Genomic DNA, 16,893 nt, shown 5'->3' with positions numbered 1-16,893 from the left:
ATACAGCACTACAAAGAACAAACCCCAAACCCTGACACAGTCAGAGTACAACCTGACACCCGTCAGGCAGGGTGTTGGCAGCAGTCCCATTCCATGGTGGCTGCATCCTCCTGCAGTGACAGATGTGGCTCAGTTGGAGCAGTGCTCCTGTACAAGGTGCAGTTTCCCTCCGCAGCTCCAGTGGGGATGTGGAGAAATCCGGTTTTCCTCTGGAGTCCAGCGGAGAAAGGGGCTCCCTTAGTGTCCCAAAACCTCTGTTTTTATCTTGGTAAGAAATGTTGGGCTCTTCCCCCTGGCTGGAGCAACTCCCAATGGGATGCAGTAATTTTATCAGTCCCACAGTGGGACTCAATGGCCATGAGCAGAAAATGACTGGCTGGAGGAAGGATGGGTTGTGAAAAGATAAAGAACAATGCCCTGCCTGGTTTCAATGGATGGCCCATTAGCAGAATATCTCCCACAGAGATCAGGATCACTGCCCCACCCTCAACAGATGGTGATAGAACAGATACCTTTTATCACACCCTGTATTGTAACCCCAGACAAGGAGGCTGGCAGGTCCTTCAGCACCCTTCCCCCAGCTCCTGAGCTGTGAGGAGAAAGGAGGAGAGAGGAAAGCACAGCCCTGGACCTGCCCAGTCCCTCTGACAGCAGCACTCCTCCTTCTGCACCAGCTGGGATGGGGTTTGACATGCCTGGGACGAGGAATGGCCACTTTCCCCTGAGCTGTGTCACCATGACCTGGTGCAGGGGAGGCTGATGTGAGCTCTGAGCCCCCAGTCCTGCTGGGCACGGCTCATCCTGCTGGGGTTCATTCCTTCCTCACATCCCATCTTGCTTCCCAAGGCCAGGCTGGGCAGGGCTTGGAGCAGCCTGGGAGAGGGGAAGGTTCCCTGCCCGTGGAACCAGAAATGCTTTAAGGTGACCAATCCATGATTTTGTGCTGATTCCCCACTGTTCCAATGCCCACAGACCCCAAAGCACCAATCCCGAGATCCCAAATCTCTGAGCACTTTGTCCCCATCCATGGCACCCCTGAGCAGCAGCACCCCCAGGCACACCCAGCTCTGGTTTTTCCGTGTCCTCCCTCCCTCCTGCCGTGTCCTGCCGGGGTTAATGAGCCGGGAATTGCCCTTGGCTGCAGGAGGAATCTCCACTTTAATTCCTGCCGACAGAGCCGTCCCCAGAGCAGGGCATGCTGAAGGGAGGCGGGGATGGAGAGGGAAGGAGATGGATTATCCTGTGCTGATTCACATCGCTGGGAGGGGTCTGCAGGAGGGGACAGGGGATGGATTCCGTGCCCGGATCACCAAGGATCGTTGGGAATCTGCACAGCTCCATCCTCCCCAGAGCATCCCTCCCTTCAGCACAGCCTTGCCCCAGCTATTCCCAGAAGATGCTCGGGGCTTATGGGGATCTCTGGGCACATTATAAATCTTGGATAATTTTATTTTTATTTTATTATCATAAATTTTATTTTATTATCCTTTCAAGAACCAAATTTCTCAGGAATTGCTGTATTCCCCAACAGTGCCAGGTGCTCCCAGGCTCCATCCCTGGAAGAAAAGAGGTCGAGCTGCCTTGGATTTGTGTCTGACCTCTTCCAGGGTCAGATGAGGTGACACTGGAGGTGGGATCCAGCTGGATCAAGCCCTCCCCGAGCTCCAGCAGGAATCAGCAGAGATTCTGCCAGGCTTTTAATAGTGGACTCCTTCCCCCAGCCGCCCCCAACCATGGCACGTGCAGATCATCAGCTAAAAGCCTGCTGTGGGCTGCCAGCCCACGGGTGTTTCTCTAAATAAACCTTCCCCATCTCCCTGCAAAGGCATGGATTTTATTCCTTGGGTTCAGAGCAGGGGCTGGGCGGCCTCTGGAGCTTTCTCAGCACCCTCCTGGCTCTCTGTGCTCCCTGCATCTCCTGCTCCAGCAGAGCCATTCCCTCCTCCCCACCGCAGGGAAATGCAGGACACAGCGTGCCCAGAGAAATGCTGGGAGCTGGGAAAACTCTTGGATCAGGCAAAAATGTTGCCATGGGCTCTGATAAAATGGGAAATGCCCCCGGGGCTGTGAGTTACCAGCATTGCTGCTCCCAAAGTCTCTTTTTGGGACCCCTCCAGCCCCCCAAAAAACCCAGAGCACGGAGGTGTGAGCAGCCAGAGGATGCTGGGGGGACCCCAGGGCCCCTCAGCGCTTGGTGCCAGCAGATTGAGGCAATTTGCTGCCTGAGCCCAGCTCCAGAATGAGATCTGTCATGCTTGACCTGTTGGCCGAGTCATCGTTACGTGGGGAATGCTGGTTTGGGTTTTGTTATTTTTTTTTTCAGCTGTGTAAAAACAAGGGAGGAAGGGAGAGGGACGGTGCCTGGCTGTGTCCTCTCCTCTCTTCACGTGTCCCTGTCCCTGCTCAGGCCACACAGAGCACGTGGGACCTGCTGGAGCATCAATAAGAGCCTTAAGGTGGGTCCTAAAGTGAGGCCAGGCTTTGCTCCTCCAGCCTGGGACCATCTGGGGCTGTTTCCTTAGGGAGGCACAATCTGATCCCCCCACTCTGGTCTCCCTGCTGTGCTTTTCTCACAGTCCCTCCTGCCAAAATCAGGCAGTTCCATGGGTTCAGAGGGCAGATTGAGCACAAGGAATGGTTTGCTTCATTCAGAGAAGCGAGAGCAGATTAAATTCAGCTTTGCCTTCCTGTCCTAAGGCAGTGCTGGTGCTCAGCAGAGCTCCCAGTGCTCCCAGTGACTCCCAGTGCTCCCATGGGAGCTGCACAGCCCCAGGGCCCCATTCCAGCCTGGCTGAGGCTCTTCAGGATGGGCTGGATCAAGCTGAGATAACCCAGCCCCTGCTCAGAAAACAAAACCATTGCAGTGAGCTCCAGACCTCTGGCTCAACCCAAACCTGTCCCCAGCTTTTCCCAGAGGAGAAGGACAGAGAAATACCAACAGCAGCTCCCCAAGAGCCCTTGGCTCAGGGCTTCTGGCCCAGCTGGGGATGTCAGGAGTTATTTATGGGTTGTGTCTTTTTTAGCCTGCTGTGATCAATAGGTGTGACCCATCACACAATCCAATAGCAGATCAGCAGTGAGAGCAGGACAGAAAAGATTTTCCTCTCTGTGGTCATAATGCCACACACCCAGCTGTCCTTCTAGGGTTTGAAAATTCCTTCCCCTCAAGCTGAAAAGGAAAGCTGGGATTCTCCTCCTTTTATTCCCATGGGTTTCTAACAAGCCACTTTTAGGTGTTTCAATACATTTCCAGATCCCATCCTTATCACCTGGTAAAAATAATCCTGTGGGGAGATAACAATGGATCCAGCAAGCCTGTGTGGAAGTGGGAGAAGCTGGAACACATCTGTGCTGCCCTGGGTTACCCTGCCATGGCTCTGGCATCCTCCTTGGATCAGCAAATCCTTCCAGCCAGCAGTAGGGGAAATGGTGATTTGGGGAGTTATCCACATTTTTTGTGCTCCAAGAGGTGCAGACAACCTGGATCTTGGAAAAGGGGTGTGCTGGGGGCAGGTGCTGCTCCTGGTCTGTGTTTGTGGCTAAAAGAGACTTCCCAAGAGTGGGATCAGAGCAGGAGGAGCAGCTGTCAGAGGATCTGCTCCCAAGGGAGGATCAGGTTTCCCAAAAAAGGCCCTGACCAAGCACTCAGAGCTCTCTGTCCCCAGCCTGGGTCTCACAGGGACAGCACAGGACACTGTCCCCCCATTGGGAAAGCAGATCCCTGGTGAGATGGACTCAGGCAGCCAGAGCTGAGACTTCTTGGCCACCAGCTGAAGTTTCCCTCTCCAAGTGCTTTCCTGGAACACCAGGAGTTATCACTGAGTGGTGAAAGCCAAGATCTCTCCTCTCTCACTGCCTCAAGAGCAGCAGGAATTGCACCAGCAAACACCTTCACCTGCCCAGCCACTCTCCTTGGGCCAAGCTCTTCCATCCCAGTGCCTCATTCCCACTGTTTTTACCAAGATTCCAGAGATTTCTCCCCCATGCCCTTTTTCCTGACATCCTCAGGGTGCTGTTGGAGGGATCATGAGCTGTTGTTTCAGGCAATCTCCTGGTGTTGTTCTTCTGGACCATCCCCTGCTGCAGGCTGTGAAGAATTTATCACCCAGAGGCATGAGGAAGACAAATGTCAGGCACAGGGAGCTGAGGGATGGAGCAGGGAAATGGAATCAAGCAGGATTTTGGCCAGAAAAGATCTTTAGAGCTTGTTTCAAAGTCCTACCAGCAATGCTAAATGTCACCAGAGAGCCCCTCTTACCCCTTCTGATGGGGACACCGAGGTCCTCAAACGAGGACAGCCACTGCAAACCACCCCCCAAAGCTCTCCACAGCTAAAAACTTCATTTTCCCTGCTTGGCTGCATGACTGAAACCCCACAGGAGGAATTTACCTTCCAAAGCTCCATCACACCTCTGATTTTTGTTTAAAATCGGTAAAACCAGGAGTGAATTTACAACCTCATAGTTCCCCTCCCCATGGAATCATCCTTGCAAGGACAGAATCCCTCCCTCTCCCCTGCAGTGGGGATGCTCAGGCTCCTGCTCCCATCCCAGATGGCATAGCCAGGAGCGATGGCTCCAGATGGACGTGTCACAGTGAAACCTCCTCCTATTTACACAGAGCTTGTGACCTTCAGCTGTCGCTGCACCGCTCTGGACGCAGCACAAACAGATTTTTAAACATCCTGGAGTTTGTTTCTGAGAGGTGCAGAGGTTCCTTGTGTTTTCCAAGGGGTCACAAAGTGCAGTGAATCAAGACCTTCCCAGAAAGTGGCTAATAGCCGGATTTTTTCTGTCTGTATCATCATTTCTGGGGTTAAACTCAGTATTTAAAAACACAGATGGGCTCAGTTTAAAGGCTGGGACAGGATCCAACTGTAAGTTGTCCAGCTGGTAAAACACCCTCACTGCTAAAAAAAACGGGTGAACTTGGGAATTCATCTCCATCTTCCCATCATTGCCTCTCCCTGTGCCTTTCCCCAGCTCCTCTGGCAGCTCCCAATGGGATGCAGTAATTTTATCAGTGCCACAGTGGGACTCAATGGCCATGAGCAGAAAATGACTGGCTGGAGGAAGGATGGGCTGTGAAAAGATAAAGAACAATGCCCTGCCTGGTTTCAATGGATGGCCCATTAGCAGAATATCTGCCATGGAGATCAGGATCACTGCCCCACCCTCAACAGATGGTGATAGAATAAACACTTTTTATCCCACTCTGTATTGTAACCCCAGACAAGGAGGCTGGCAGGTCCTTCAGCACCCTTCCCCCAGCTCTGAGCTGTGAGGAGAAAGGAGGAGAGAGGAAAACACAGCCCTGGACCTGCCCAAAAACTCTTCACAGCACAAATGGGGTCAGTCCAGGAGCCATTCACCCTTCCCCCCTATTGCACAAACCCATCTGACCTCTCTGCATCTCTGGCCAGGAGCCAGCTTTCTCAGGCCGTTAAAATGTGGAGTTTTCCTGAGTTTCCTCCAGTTTTTCTTTGGAAGCACAGGCACAGGAGGGGGATGCAGGACTGACCTTTGGTGGGATGTGGAGCTCTTGTGCTGCTGCACCCCTCAGCCTCTTGGGTGCTTTCATTCATCAAGTGTATTCCCCACAATTATGCATTAATTCATTAATTAATGGAAGGGGAGCTTCTCCTCTGGGCTCCAAGACCAGCTCCTGTCCTTGGGCAGGAGAATGTTTCAGCTTTAGATTTGGCTTCGTGCTGTCCCAACATCAGGAGGAACCTTTACACCAAAAGGAAGATTACAGGTTACTGGTTTATGTGGCTTTTTTTAGGAAGATGCAGGATGGGAATGAGGCAGGAGATCCAGATTTCTAAGCCAGGAATTGAAGCTCTTGTAGTCCAGATCTGTGGAGAAAGCACTGCTGGGAGAGGAATTAATACAAAATTAGTATAAAGCAAATCTCCCTTTTTTGCTCAAAATTCCCCTTTTTACCCAAATTTCCCCCTTTTTAGCCCCAAATTTCCCCCATTTTAGCCCCAAATTTCCCATTTTTGGACGCAAATTTCTCTTTTTTGGACCCAAACTCCCAATTTTTGCTCCCAAATGCTCCTTTTTCAGTTTAAAATTTCTCTTTTTTATTCCCAAATACCCAATTGTAGGTCAAAATTCTTTTTTGCTCCCAAATTTTGCTTTTTGGACCCAAATTTCCCATCTGGGTGCCAAAATTTCCATTTTCAGTCCCAAATTCTCCCTTCCTGGACCCGAATTTCTCCTTTTTAGACCCAGATTTCCCATTTTAGGTCAAAATTCCCTTTTTTAGCTCCTAAATTTCCATTTTTTTAGGCACAAATTTCTGGGTCTGGGTGTTTATTGCATGTTCAATAAGGAGGATTTGGAGCCAGCAAAGAAATCCCAGTTTTAAAGAGGTTGAGAGAGAATATCTGAAGATGAAATGAGTTTTGGAGGGATTGTCTCTCTCTGCTTCAGCAGAGCCTCAGGGCGGTGTTTCCACTGAAAAATGAGAGTACAGTAATTTCAGGATTATAAGCCGCACATTATAATGCAGAGTGTGATAAAAGGTATCTGTTCTATCACCATCTGTTGAGGGTGGGGCAGTGATCCTGATCTCCGTGGGAGATATTCTGCTAATGGGCCATCCATTGAAACCAGGCAGGGCAGTGTTCTTTATCTTTTCACAGCCCATCCTTCCTCCAGCCAGTCATTTTCTGCTCATGGCCATTGAGTCCCACTGTGGGACTGATAAAATTACTGCATCCCATTGGGAGTTGCTCCAGCCAGGGGGAAGAGCCCAACATTTCTTACCAAGATAAAAACAGAGGTTTTGGGACACTAAGGGAGCCCCTTTCTCCACTGGACTCCAGAGGAAAACCGGATTTCTCCACATCCCCACTGGAGCTCCGGAGGGAAACTGCACCTTGTACAGGAGCACTGCTCCAGCTGAGCCACATCTGTCACTGCAGGAGGATGCAGCCACCATGGGATGGGACTGCTGCCAACACCCTGCCTGACTGACGGGTGTCAGGCTGTACTCTGACTGTGTCAGGGTTTGGGGTTTGTTCTTTGTAGTGCTGTATTTCTATTTTAATTTCCCTAGTAAAGAACTGTTATTCCTAATTCCCATATCTTTGCCTGAGAGCCCCTTGATTTCAAAATTATAATAATTTGGAGGGAGGGGGTTTACATTCTCCATTTCAAAGAGAAGCTCCTGCCTTTCTCAGCAGACACCTGTCCTCCAAACTAAACCAGCAACTTTTCCTTCTTTGTCCATATATCAGCCACACCTGATTATAAGCCGCACTTCGGATTTAGACCAAAATTTTAGTCAAAATGGTGCAGCTTATAATTGTGAAATTACTGTATTCTGCCCCTCAAAGGCTGCTTGGCTCCCCTTGCCTGGCTCCATTCTGGGGCAGTCAGTGCCCAGCAGGATGGGACACAAACCAAACCCTGGGGATGGGACGGGGCCAGAGCTGCTCCCTTCAGCAGGGCTCTCACTCAGGGACCCCTTCTTTGCTTTCAGCAGAGAGAAACCACTGAAGAGAGTGCTTGGGATCACTCTAGAGCCCTGCTGACTTTCAAAAGAACTCAGTTATTGATTTCTGGGACTGTGCTTCTCCCTGGAGGGCTGGAAGAAGCCCAAGGCGGTTGCCTAGGATGCTGTAAACTGTGACTCTGAGAACAGCCTTGTTTAACAAGGACCTTTCCTAATGGAATTTGAGGCCAAGGTCATTCCCCCAGGCTGCTCTCCAGCAAGCAGGCTGTGAGGGGCTGGAGGAACTGCCAGCCAAGGCTACTCTCCCTGGAAGCAGATCCCAAAAAAAGGTAGAAATCAGGATAATGATGTTTTCCCCTGAAGCCTTTCTGTGGCAACGAGGCAGAGATTTCCACCTTGTTGAAGTGGCTGATCTGGAGAGCTCAGAGCTTACACTAAGAGCTGGAAGATGTTAATTTGCCACTCAGAGGTGTGGGGAGAGGTGCTAAAATGACCCCAGAAATCAGTCCTTGCAGGGGGGTCCATACGAAAACTGGCTGTGGATATCTGGCCAGTGTGGGTACGGGCACAGACTGTGTGGATGTGCTGGGCACGGGGAGATGAGGTGGCCAAAACTCCATTTCCCACCTCAAATAGATGGAAACACTTGTCCCAGACTCACAGAATCATTCAGGTTGGAGAGAGCTCCCAGATCAAGCCCAGCCTTTGACTCAGCACCACTCCCACCAAGACACATCCTCACATTCCCATTTCCTGAACACTTCCAGAGATGGCAACTCCACCACTCCCTGTGGAGTTCCAATGATTAACCACTCTTCCATTGAGGAGATTTTTCCTAATATCCAACCAAAACCTCAACTCATGCAGGGAGAACAGGCAGAGATGTCTCCATCAAGGCTCTGAACAATGGAGACCCCACTCCTTGTCTGTCTGATCCTTGTGGGACACCTACAGAGCTCTTAGAGACCACCTGGAAAACTGAACTGAGCTCAGACCAACACAGAGAGCAAACTGGGATTGCTGGCATTGGTGTGGACACCAGGGTGTGGTCAAGATGTGTCCTTGAGGAGTGAGAGCCCCAGGAGTGGGCAGTGAGCACCCAGCAATGCCCAGCACTGCAGCCTGAAAATCAGGGGATCGCAGATCACAGCTGGAAGGGACCTTAAAGACTTTGCTCTAGCCCAGATTGCTCCAAGCCTGGCCTTGGACACTCCCAGGGATCCAGGGGAAGCCACAGCTTCTCTGGGCACCCTGTGCATGGCCTCCCCACCCTCCCAGGGAAGGATTTCCTCCCTACAGAACAGCCCTCAGTGCCCAGGTCTTTGCTATCTTCCACAACAATCATCCTCCCACTGACTCCAGTGTGATCCCTGCAGCTCCAGGGCTGCCCACCCTCCCAGCACACTCCCCAATGAAAGGTCTCTGCTCTTTCCCCTCTTAAAACGAACCCACAGAGGTGTAAAAGCTGCCAAAGCCGAGCTGTGCCTGCGGCTTGGCATGATGGATGGCAGGGCTCAGTTGGGAGCTGTTTAATTTGGGTGAAAGACACTGTGTGGGCAGCAGCCCTGCCTGAGCTCCAAGGTGTGTAGGAGCCAGCTCGGTTTCATCTCAGCTGATTCTAGCAGCAGAGTGTTGCTTTGGAGAAAAACGAAATGCCTGGAGCTGTGGAGGGGGATGGAGGTCAGGACAAATGTCTCCATTCACTCCTGCAGGGATGAGAGCAGCAGCAAAGCTCTCAATGGGAATTTCTCCGTGCAAGGACCGTGACAGGTCTGGGGTGGTGCTGCAAGAGGAGATGGCCTGGGCCAGCTCAGTAGGCTTGTGACCCTGGATTCTCACTTGGAGGAAACCCTGAGGCTTCCTCCTAGCAAAGCCAGCAGTGTCCCTTGAGCAGAAAATCCCACATTGGTTTGGGTTGGAAGGGTCCTGTAAAGGTCATTTGGTCCCACCTCTGCCATGGGCACCTTACACTAGCCCAGGTTGCTCCAAATCCCATCCAGCCTGGCCTTGGACACTTCCAGAGTAGCCACAGCTTCTCTGGCCACCCTGTGCCAGGGCTCAGCACCCTCCTAGGGAAAAATTCCTTCCCAAAATCCCATCCAGCCCAGCCCTCTGGCAGTGAAGCCATTCCCTGTGTGCTGTCCCTCCATCCCTTGTCCCCCGTCCATCTTCAGCATCAGTTCTTCAAATTCCTTTGGACTTGTGAAGACGATTTTTGACACAGAATCCCACACCCCAAAGATCTCTTCTTCTTTGCATGACACCCCAAAGATGTCAGCTCCTCTCCTTCTCCTCAAAACCCAGAAACCCTGGATATTGCCAGAGCTCCTGCACCTCCCCGTTACTTGGAGGGACCTCCTTGATCTCGAGCATGTTCAGCCTGCCACGATGAGACAGCCCTTGGCACTGGTGTTCCTGAGCACCCCCAGACCATCTGCTCTCCTTTCATCCCTCTTCTGGGTCCCTGTGAGGAGGAGGAGGCTCCAGCTGAGAGAAAGGGACAGGCCGCCCACTTGTGCTGAGTAACCATTGCCAAATTGGATGCCAGCACACACACACACACACACACACACACAAATATTTCCACCGAGGTTGCTGTGAACAATGGTCCCTTGATGATTTGCTATCTCAAACACTCCTGCCTTTGGCAGCCCTCCATGGGGAACAGGCAGTTCAAGCCCTGACCCTCAGCTCCTCGTGGGCACCTCCACATCCAGCGCTGTTCCATGAGGAATGGGACGTGATCCCTGCCTGGGGAGTTTATAGAGGAAGGCTGGCACGTGGGCAAGGGCAGAGCTGTGTCCTCATGGGTGCTGCTGATGAGAAAATTCACCACTGGGGCCTTCACTGCCCACTTGGGATGCCTGGCCATCTCCCTGGGCACAACCCCAGCTCCAGTTTGTTATCACCCTCCCAGATTTCCTTCAGACAGTGCCATGGTGTCTGCAAAGCCATGGGAAGAATTTGGGGGAACGTCCAGCCAGGGTTGGTCATTCCTTTTTTCCAAGGGTGTGACAGAGTCACCCTGAGTGGCACCAGAGTCACATCCTGGGGATCTCCTGCCTGAAAGGTGAACCCCAGTGATGGAGGAAGCACTGGGAGATGTCTGGACCCAGAAAATGGGGTGGGCTGAGCCAAGTCCTGCTTGCACCAGGTGAGAACACGCTCACGGTTCAGGCAGTGGGGAAATCAGTGCTAAAGCAAAAGGAAAAAAGGATTGAGGTTCTCAGCAGCAAAATGCTTGATGTGATCATTATTTGTGATCTCAGAGATCTTTGCCCAGCCCTTGGTTGTGTTCCCTCCTGCATCCTGGACAGAGCCTTCCAGAGACCCCTCCGCGCACAGCCATCCCGGCTTTTGCACCGTCTACAAATAGTTGGTGCGTGCTGAAAAGAGCAGATCTGAAGCCACAGTTGGCAAATTGCACCAACAAGCATATTCCCAGCGAGGCATTGTTCCAGTTTGTATATGTCTGAAAAGAACTGTTCAGGCATATGTTAAAGTTGGCACCTTCTCCCGGGGACTCGCTGCAAGCTGACGGCTGGAGCATGATCACCACAGCAAGGCACACAAAACACTCAGCAAATAAGGGAAAACAAAGTCCACTCGGGGTGTTAGCAGGGCTGGGGTGAGGATGAGGATGGGGGCAGAGTGTTGTCCTCTGGAGAGAGAGCTCATCCAGGGAATCTGCATCTGCAACACTTGGAGAGGAGAGTGGAGGAGGAGAGTGAAAACTCGGCAGCCCCAGCGCTGCTCCCTGAATAATCCTTATCAATCCTTATCAAAAGGCTCAGTGATGCAATGGGAGAGTGAATGGGGGGGTGTCCTGCAGACTCTGGGCTCCAACCCACCCAAAGAGGCAGCACCTTGCAGTGGGGATGGACTCACTGAGGGTTCTCAGCTCCCAGGGATCTCTGGACCTGGCCAAAACCTCTCCCTTGGAGGTGCTGGAGAAAGCCAAGGGGAAATGTTGTCCTGTTTTGCTCTTCCAGATGCTGAGCTGAGCTGGTGGAACTGTAACACCACCAGAGCATCTCTCAGCAGGGCTGGGTTAACTTTTGGACTCAATGATCTTAGGGGTCCTTTCCACCTAAATGATTCTGTGATTCTCAGCTACAAAGCTGGACCTGCCCCAGCCTAGGAATGACCCATTTTGGGTAGGGGGACATGTGCAGACTCTCTGTTCATCCCCTCAGGGTGTCCAGGAGCATTCAGTGAAGCTGGAGCTCATCACCCAGCAGGAGCAGCTCCATGTTGAGCTCAGTCCTGGAGGTGTGTGCTGGGGTGATAATTGGAGCAGGGCTCATCTGAAGCTGGAGCAGCACGAGAAGCTCCACGAGATTCCTGTAGGACACCTCCTATCCTTGCATGACCCCCAAAAGAGGCTGCAGTGCCAGGCTCAGAGCAGCCCAGGCTGCCCAGGAAGGACAGGACAGGACCCCCCAGGTGCCCATGCAGGACCTGAATTGCTCCATTGCTTGGCAGTGCTGGTGGGAAGCAGCAGAATCCCACCCACAGCAGAGGAGGCTTTGCCCAGCCAGTCTAATCCCAGCCCTCAAAGGTGATGGGCTGTGAGTAAATCAGGGAGCCTCAGCTGCCCTTTCCATCCAGCAGGATCACACACAGCCCCTGGAGCACTGTCAGCAACAACCTGTGCAGGGAGATCCAGCCTGCAGCTCTGGGGGAGCAGCAGAGGGCCTGGCCAGCACTGCCAGCAGGAATAATTCATTACCTGCCCTGCCATTTCACTGGAAAGCTGCAGAACTCAGTGGCAGCAATTCCTGCCTCTTTCCTCCCTCCTGGGACTCCTGACAGATGAGCAGGAGGGGTGCAACCTCCAGAAATCCATGGAAAGGCCAAGGGGAGAAGCAGAGTGTGTTGCAGGACCTAAACTTGCTGCAGGGAGAAGCCTGGAGCAGGGACATGTGCCACCAAACACGGACAGCACCATGAGCTTTCCCTTTTCCTTTTGCTTGTGGCACCTCTCATTTCTGCTTGGAGAAGAGAGCTCTGTGCAATGTCACAGCCAGGTGCTGCCTTGGCCGTTTGGATGTCCCTTTTTCAGTAAAAGGGGATTTGAGGAGTTTGTTCCCCCCTCCCCACAAGCTGGGATTCTTCGTGGGATGGGAGAAGTTGTTTCCTCTCCCACCCTGACTTTACATCCCCATCCCACCCCCACTGGAGACCCCCAGGGGTTCAGGCTGTGCCCCCTCCACCCCACAGGGCTCTGCTGCTGGAATTGGGCACCAAAACGGGATTTTCATGGTGGGTACAGGCAGACAGACTTGGCTCCCACCCCCAGCCCTGTCTGCCACCTCAAACCCCGGCCGGGCCCCCGACACACCCTGGAGCAATGGCAGGGCTCACCTCATTTTTGGGCTCTTTTTTGGGGGGCACGGGGGACAGAGCCAGGCACCAACAGACCCCAAACATCCCCTGTGCCAGGGTCCTGCGGGGGGAGGCGACAATACGAGGGAGGTCCCAGCATCATCCCCAGCCAGGTCCACGGGGACAGAGCCCTGTCCTGGGGGGGTGGCGAGGGAAGAGTTAAAGGGAAGGCGAGCAGATCCTCCTCCATCCTCCCGGTCCTCGCTGTTAGGCTGCTGCTGTGACAGGGGGTGGGGTCGGGGCTGGCCGCCGTTTGCCGCAAGAAGGGGGGGGAAACGTGGCTGCGAATGTGTGTGTGTGTGTGTGTATTGGTGACACAGGACAAAATGAGATGAGACCCCTCGGACGGCAGCGGCCGCCCGGCTGCGATCCCTGATCCCGGCCCGATCCCTGCGCATCGCTGCCGGGCAGCCCCAGCATCCCCGCCAAGAGTAAGGCTCGGGCTGGGGAGCGACTGGGAGGAACTGGGAAGAGGTGCTGGGAGAGGGAGGAGGCGGGATGGGGTGTGGGGGGGACAAGGGGGGGGTCCCTTGGGGGTGGAGAGAGGTGGGGTGCACGGAGAGCGAGCTGGGGGGGACCTGATGCTGGAGCTTGGCTCGCCTGAACCACCCACCCAGATGTAATTTGGGGGGGGGGAGGGGAGGATTTTGGGGAGGGGGTGGGGTGGAGGATGGGCTGCCAGCGCCGATTTCGGGTGTGATGGAGGGGAGGGAGCCGTGTTTGTGCCTCAAGTCGCAGCCGCCTGGATTTGGCCCCGCGGGGCCATCGGGATGTGACAGCACCCAAAAATAGAGTGCGAGGCGGGGAGCAGCGGCGGGGGGGCAGAGCCGTGTGCCGTGCCAGGACCAGCTCATCACCCCTCGTCACCTTTTCCTCATCTCCCTCCATTTATTTCCTCATTTCTTCGGCAGCGATGTCAGGGAGGGGAGCGGTGGCTGGGGCTGGGGGTTGTGGATTCACGGCGAGCAGCTCGCTGGCGGCCGAGTGATTAACGTGCAGTTGCTGGGAATTATGTCATCTGCCTCGGTGCTGGGTGGCCCTCGCCCAGCAGCGGCGGTGGGGAGGGAGGGAGGACGCGGGGGGACGTCACGACATGGGGCTCCCCGCCTGAGCTTCACCCCGGGAGGCGCCCACACCCCCCTGGATGTGCGAGGACTTGGCTATCCAGCGTTTCTGGGGGATCCCCGCTTGGGACATCACCCCACGAGGCACCGGTGGTTTGGTTTTGCAGGGATCGAGTGTTCCCACCCCAAGGCAGGGGTGCACGCCCACCCCTCTGCCCGCTGTTCCCGGGGGTCCCATCCCCAGCAGGATGGAGCATCCCATCCCCAGCAGGATGGAGCCTCCATCCCCAGCAGAGCTGCTCTCCTCCCCATGGCTCATCCCGCTCGCTGGCCCGGAGCAGGAGCAGGAGCAGGGTGAAGGTGAGCATCCCCTGTGCCACCTCCCCGGGAGAGAGCGGGGCTGGAGCTGCTGCAGTGCAGCGCAGAGCCCCGGCTGCTGCTCTGGGTGTGCCCGGGGGGAGCAGGGACCCTCTTTGCCACCCTGTCCCCTCCTCGGACCTGTGGCTGCCAGCGGTCGCCAGGCCAATGTTCCCTGTGCTCCAGAGGAGGGTGTTGGGATGCTGGATGCTCCTGGGCATCCCCCTGGGCATTCCTTGAGTACCCCCTGAGCATCTCCTTGAGCACTCCCCGAGCATCCCCCTCCTCTTCCCCACGTGGGGAGCTGGGCAAGGAGGACAAGGCCTGCCAGGGAGGCAGGCAGGGACCCTGCTGCACATCAGCCACCTCTTCCCTGTGCTCCACACCCCGCCAGTCCCCGCGCAGCTCCATCAATCCCCGCGCTGCTCCATCAATCCCCGCGCAGCTCCATCAATCCCCGCAGCTGCACGCAGAGGGTCGGACGGGGAGAGGAGCAGCGGGAAGGCTGCAGGGAGGTGTGCATGGAGGTAGGAAGGGCGGGCACAGCTGTAGCGGGACATTTTCTGGCTTTTTCTACCCCACGGGAGGGGGGAGATGCCTGAATTCCAGCTGGGAGCCAGCGGGTGCAGTCCCAGCCGGGGGATGCTCTCACCCCTTTGGCAACTCAGCTCTCCTCCAGCACATCCTTCACCCTCAAACCTGCCTCGGCAGCGGATTGTGCCAGCGCTGAGCCCTCCGGGGAGGTGCTGGCATTGAGAGGGAACGCGAGGCACCCGCAGATCGGGGCAGGCAGGACTGGGAGGATGCTCCATCCCCCGGCCGTGCCCTCTCCAGGCGCGCTCCGGGTTTGTTTATGTGTGGCCCTGGTTGGAGAGGCGATCTGCCGTGGCTAAATATAGCAGCGATGCTGTCATCCGAGTTCAGCCTGGCTGGGGAATTTATTTTCTGCAAAGGCTGGGAGGCGAACGGGCTGGAAACAGGCGTGGAAATGCCGGAGCGGTGCGAGCCCTGTCTGCCGTGCCCGGGCACCTTGTCCCGGGTGTGATGGCAACAGGGACGGGAGGAATGTGTGGAGGGGCTGGAATTGTCCCTGCTGGCTCCCCGGGGCAGGGGTGGGCATTTAAAAGCGGTTTGATATCTCCATGCCGGCAATAAATCCTCTCCTCCTCAAACTCTTCCTTGCTGGGTCACCGGGCTGGGATCAACTCGCAGCCTTCAACCCCCTCCCAGGTCTGAAAGGAGCAGGGAGAGGAGCAGCTGGAAGTCCAGCAGCTGGGAGAGAGCAGCAGCTTGTCCTACAAGAGGTGGGATTTGGGAGAGCCCCATTCCCCTGGGGGCTGCAGCATCAGCCCCCTGCTTCCATCACCCCGGGAAGGGCACCTTTGATCACCCATCCCGAGGAAAAACGGGAAAAGAGGCAGGAAGACACGTCCCCTGACTTGCAAAAAAAAAAACCCAGGCAGATGGGGAGGGTGTTTTCCACATGCACTGTGAAAACCACGTTGCGTCAGCAGTCGCTGCGTGATAACTCCATGTGGATGGAGCAGGAATGTGGATAAACTGGCTGTAAAAAGTTTCTGAAGGGGGTTTTATCCCGATAGGGAAAGTTAAGGGTTAAGAGGGTGTTGCTGGAGCTGTTGAAATGTTTAAAATCTGAACTGAGCCATGCCCGGGGCTGTCAGAGAAATCCAGCAAACAAAGGGTGAAACAGGAGATTTCTTGTTTCTCTTCACAGAGGATCCTTCCCATTAGTCATTCCTGTCACAGGAGCTGGCAAACACGGTTATTATTTGAGGGATCTGAAAGTTAAATGGAGGCACGAGGCAGGAGCCCAGACACCCCTGCCCTGGGGTTTGGGGAGCAGGCAGGGACCCCCCAACCCCCCTGGCTGCCCCACACCTCTGCTCCATGGGAAAAGCTGGGCTGGCTTCATCCTCTGGTTGGGGGAGCTCTTTCCAAGGAACCTGGGCTGGGGAGTCCCTTCCATCCCAAACCATTCCAGGATTCCATGGTTCCTGCAGGACGTGCTGGACAGGCTGTGATGGACCAAGCACTTGAGATCCTGCAATAATCCAGGTTTGGTTCAGCCAAAACTCAGCTCCTCCATGGGGGAAAGGACCAGGCTGAGCCCCACCATGGGTGGGAAGGTCCATGGAGCTCCCTAAACAGCAGGGAAAGCAAAGAGAAATGTCAAGGCAGAGATCAGGAAATTGGGGTGGCTTTGTGCCTTGTGATCCAGGTTTGGCTGGAGCTGTCCTGGCAGAGGGAGCTCAGAGTCCCCTTGGGCTGTGCAGGAGCTGCAGGAGTTCCAATCAGGTTCACTGGGATTTGGGCTGTGTTTCCATCTCACAAAATGGGGGGTTTGGCTTTATCTGGTTCCTGGCTCAGAAGGATGAGTTCTGTCTGAGCCCATCGTCAGCCTCTCTTTCCTTCAGGGCCAAATCTTGACCACAGGCCAGCGAGATGCTCCAGAGCCAGCAGGATGCTCCAGGTTTAGACAGGTGTAATCCCAGAATCCCAGACTCAGTCAGGCTGGAAAACACCTCAGGGATCACTGAGTACCAACCTTTGACCAAACACCACCCCCCACCCCAAATACAGAGCACTGAGTGCCACA

General features: G+C 54.6%; 1 protein-coding gene across 2 annotated transcripts in view; it reads left to right on the top strand.

Moving 5' to 3' along the window:
- Positions 1-13,087: 13,087 nt before the first annotated feature.
- Positions 13,088-16,893, top strand: part of LZTS3 (leucine zipper tumor suppressor family member 3) — a 46,349-nt gene continuing 42,543 nt past the window's right edge. For both annotated transcript variants that reach the window (XM_033059765.1, XM_033059762.2), the window contains exon 1: positions 13,088-13,286. The gene's annotated coding sequence lies outside the window, so the exon portion shown is untranslated. The remainder of the gene's footprint in view (positions 13,287-16,893) is intronic.

The sequence above is a fragment of the Catharus ustulatus genome, chromosome 5 (genome assembly GCF_009819885.2).
Source record: "Catharus ustulatus isolate bCatUst1 chromosome 5, bCatUst1.pri.v2, whole genome shotgun sequence".
In the NCBI taxonomy this organism is placed as follows: Eukaryota; Metazoa; Chordata; class Aves; order Passeriformes; family Turdidae; genus Catharus; species Catharus ustulatus.
Note: the sequence above shows the minus strand (reverse complement) of the source record. Positions and strands in the feature narration are given on the sequence as shown.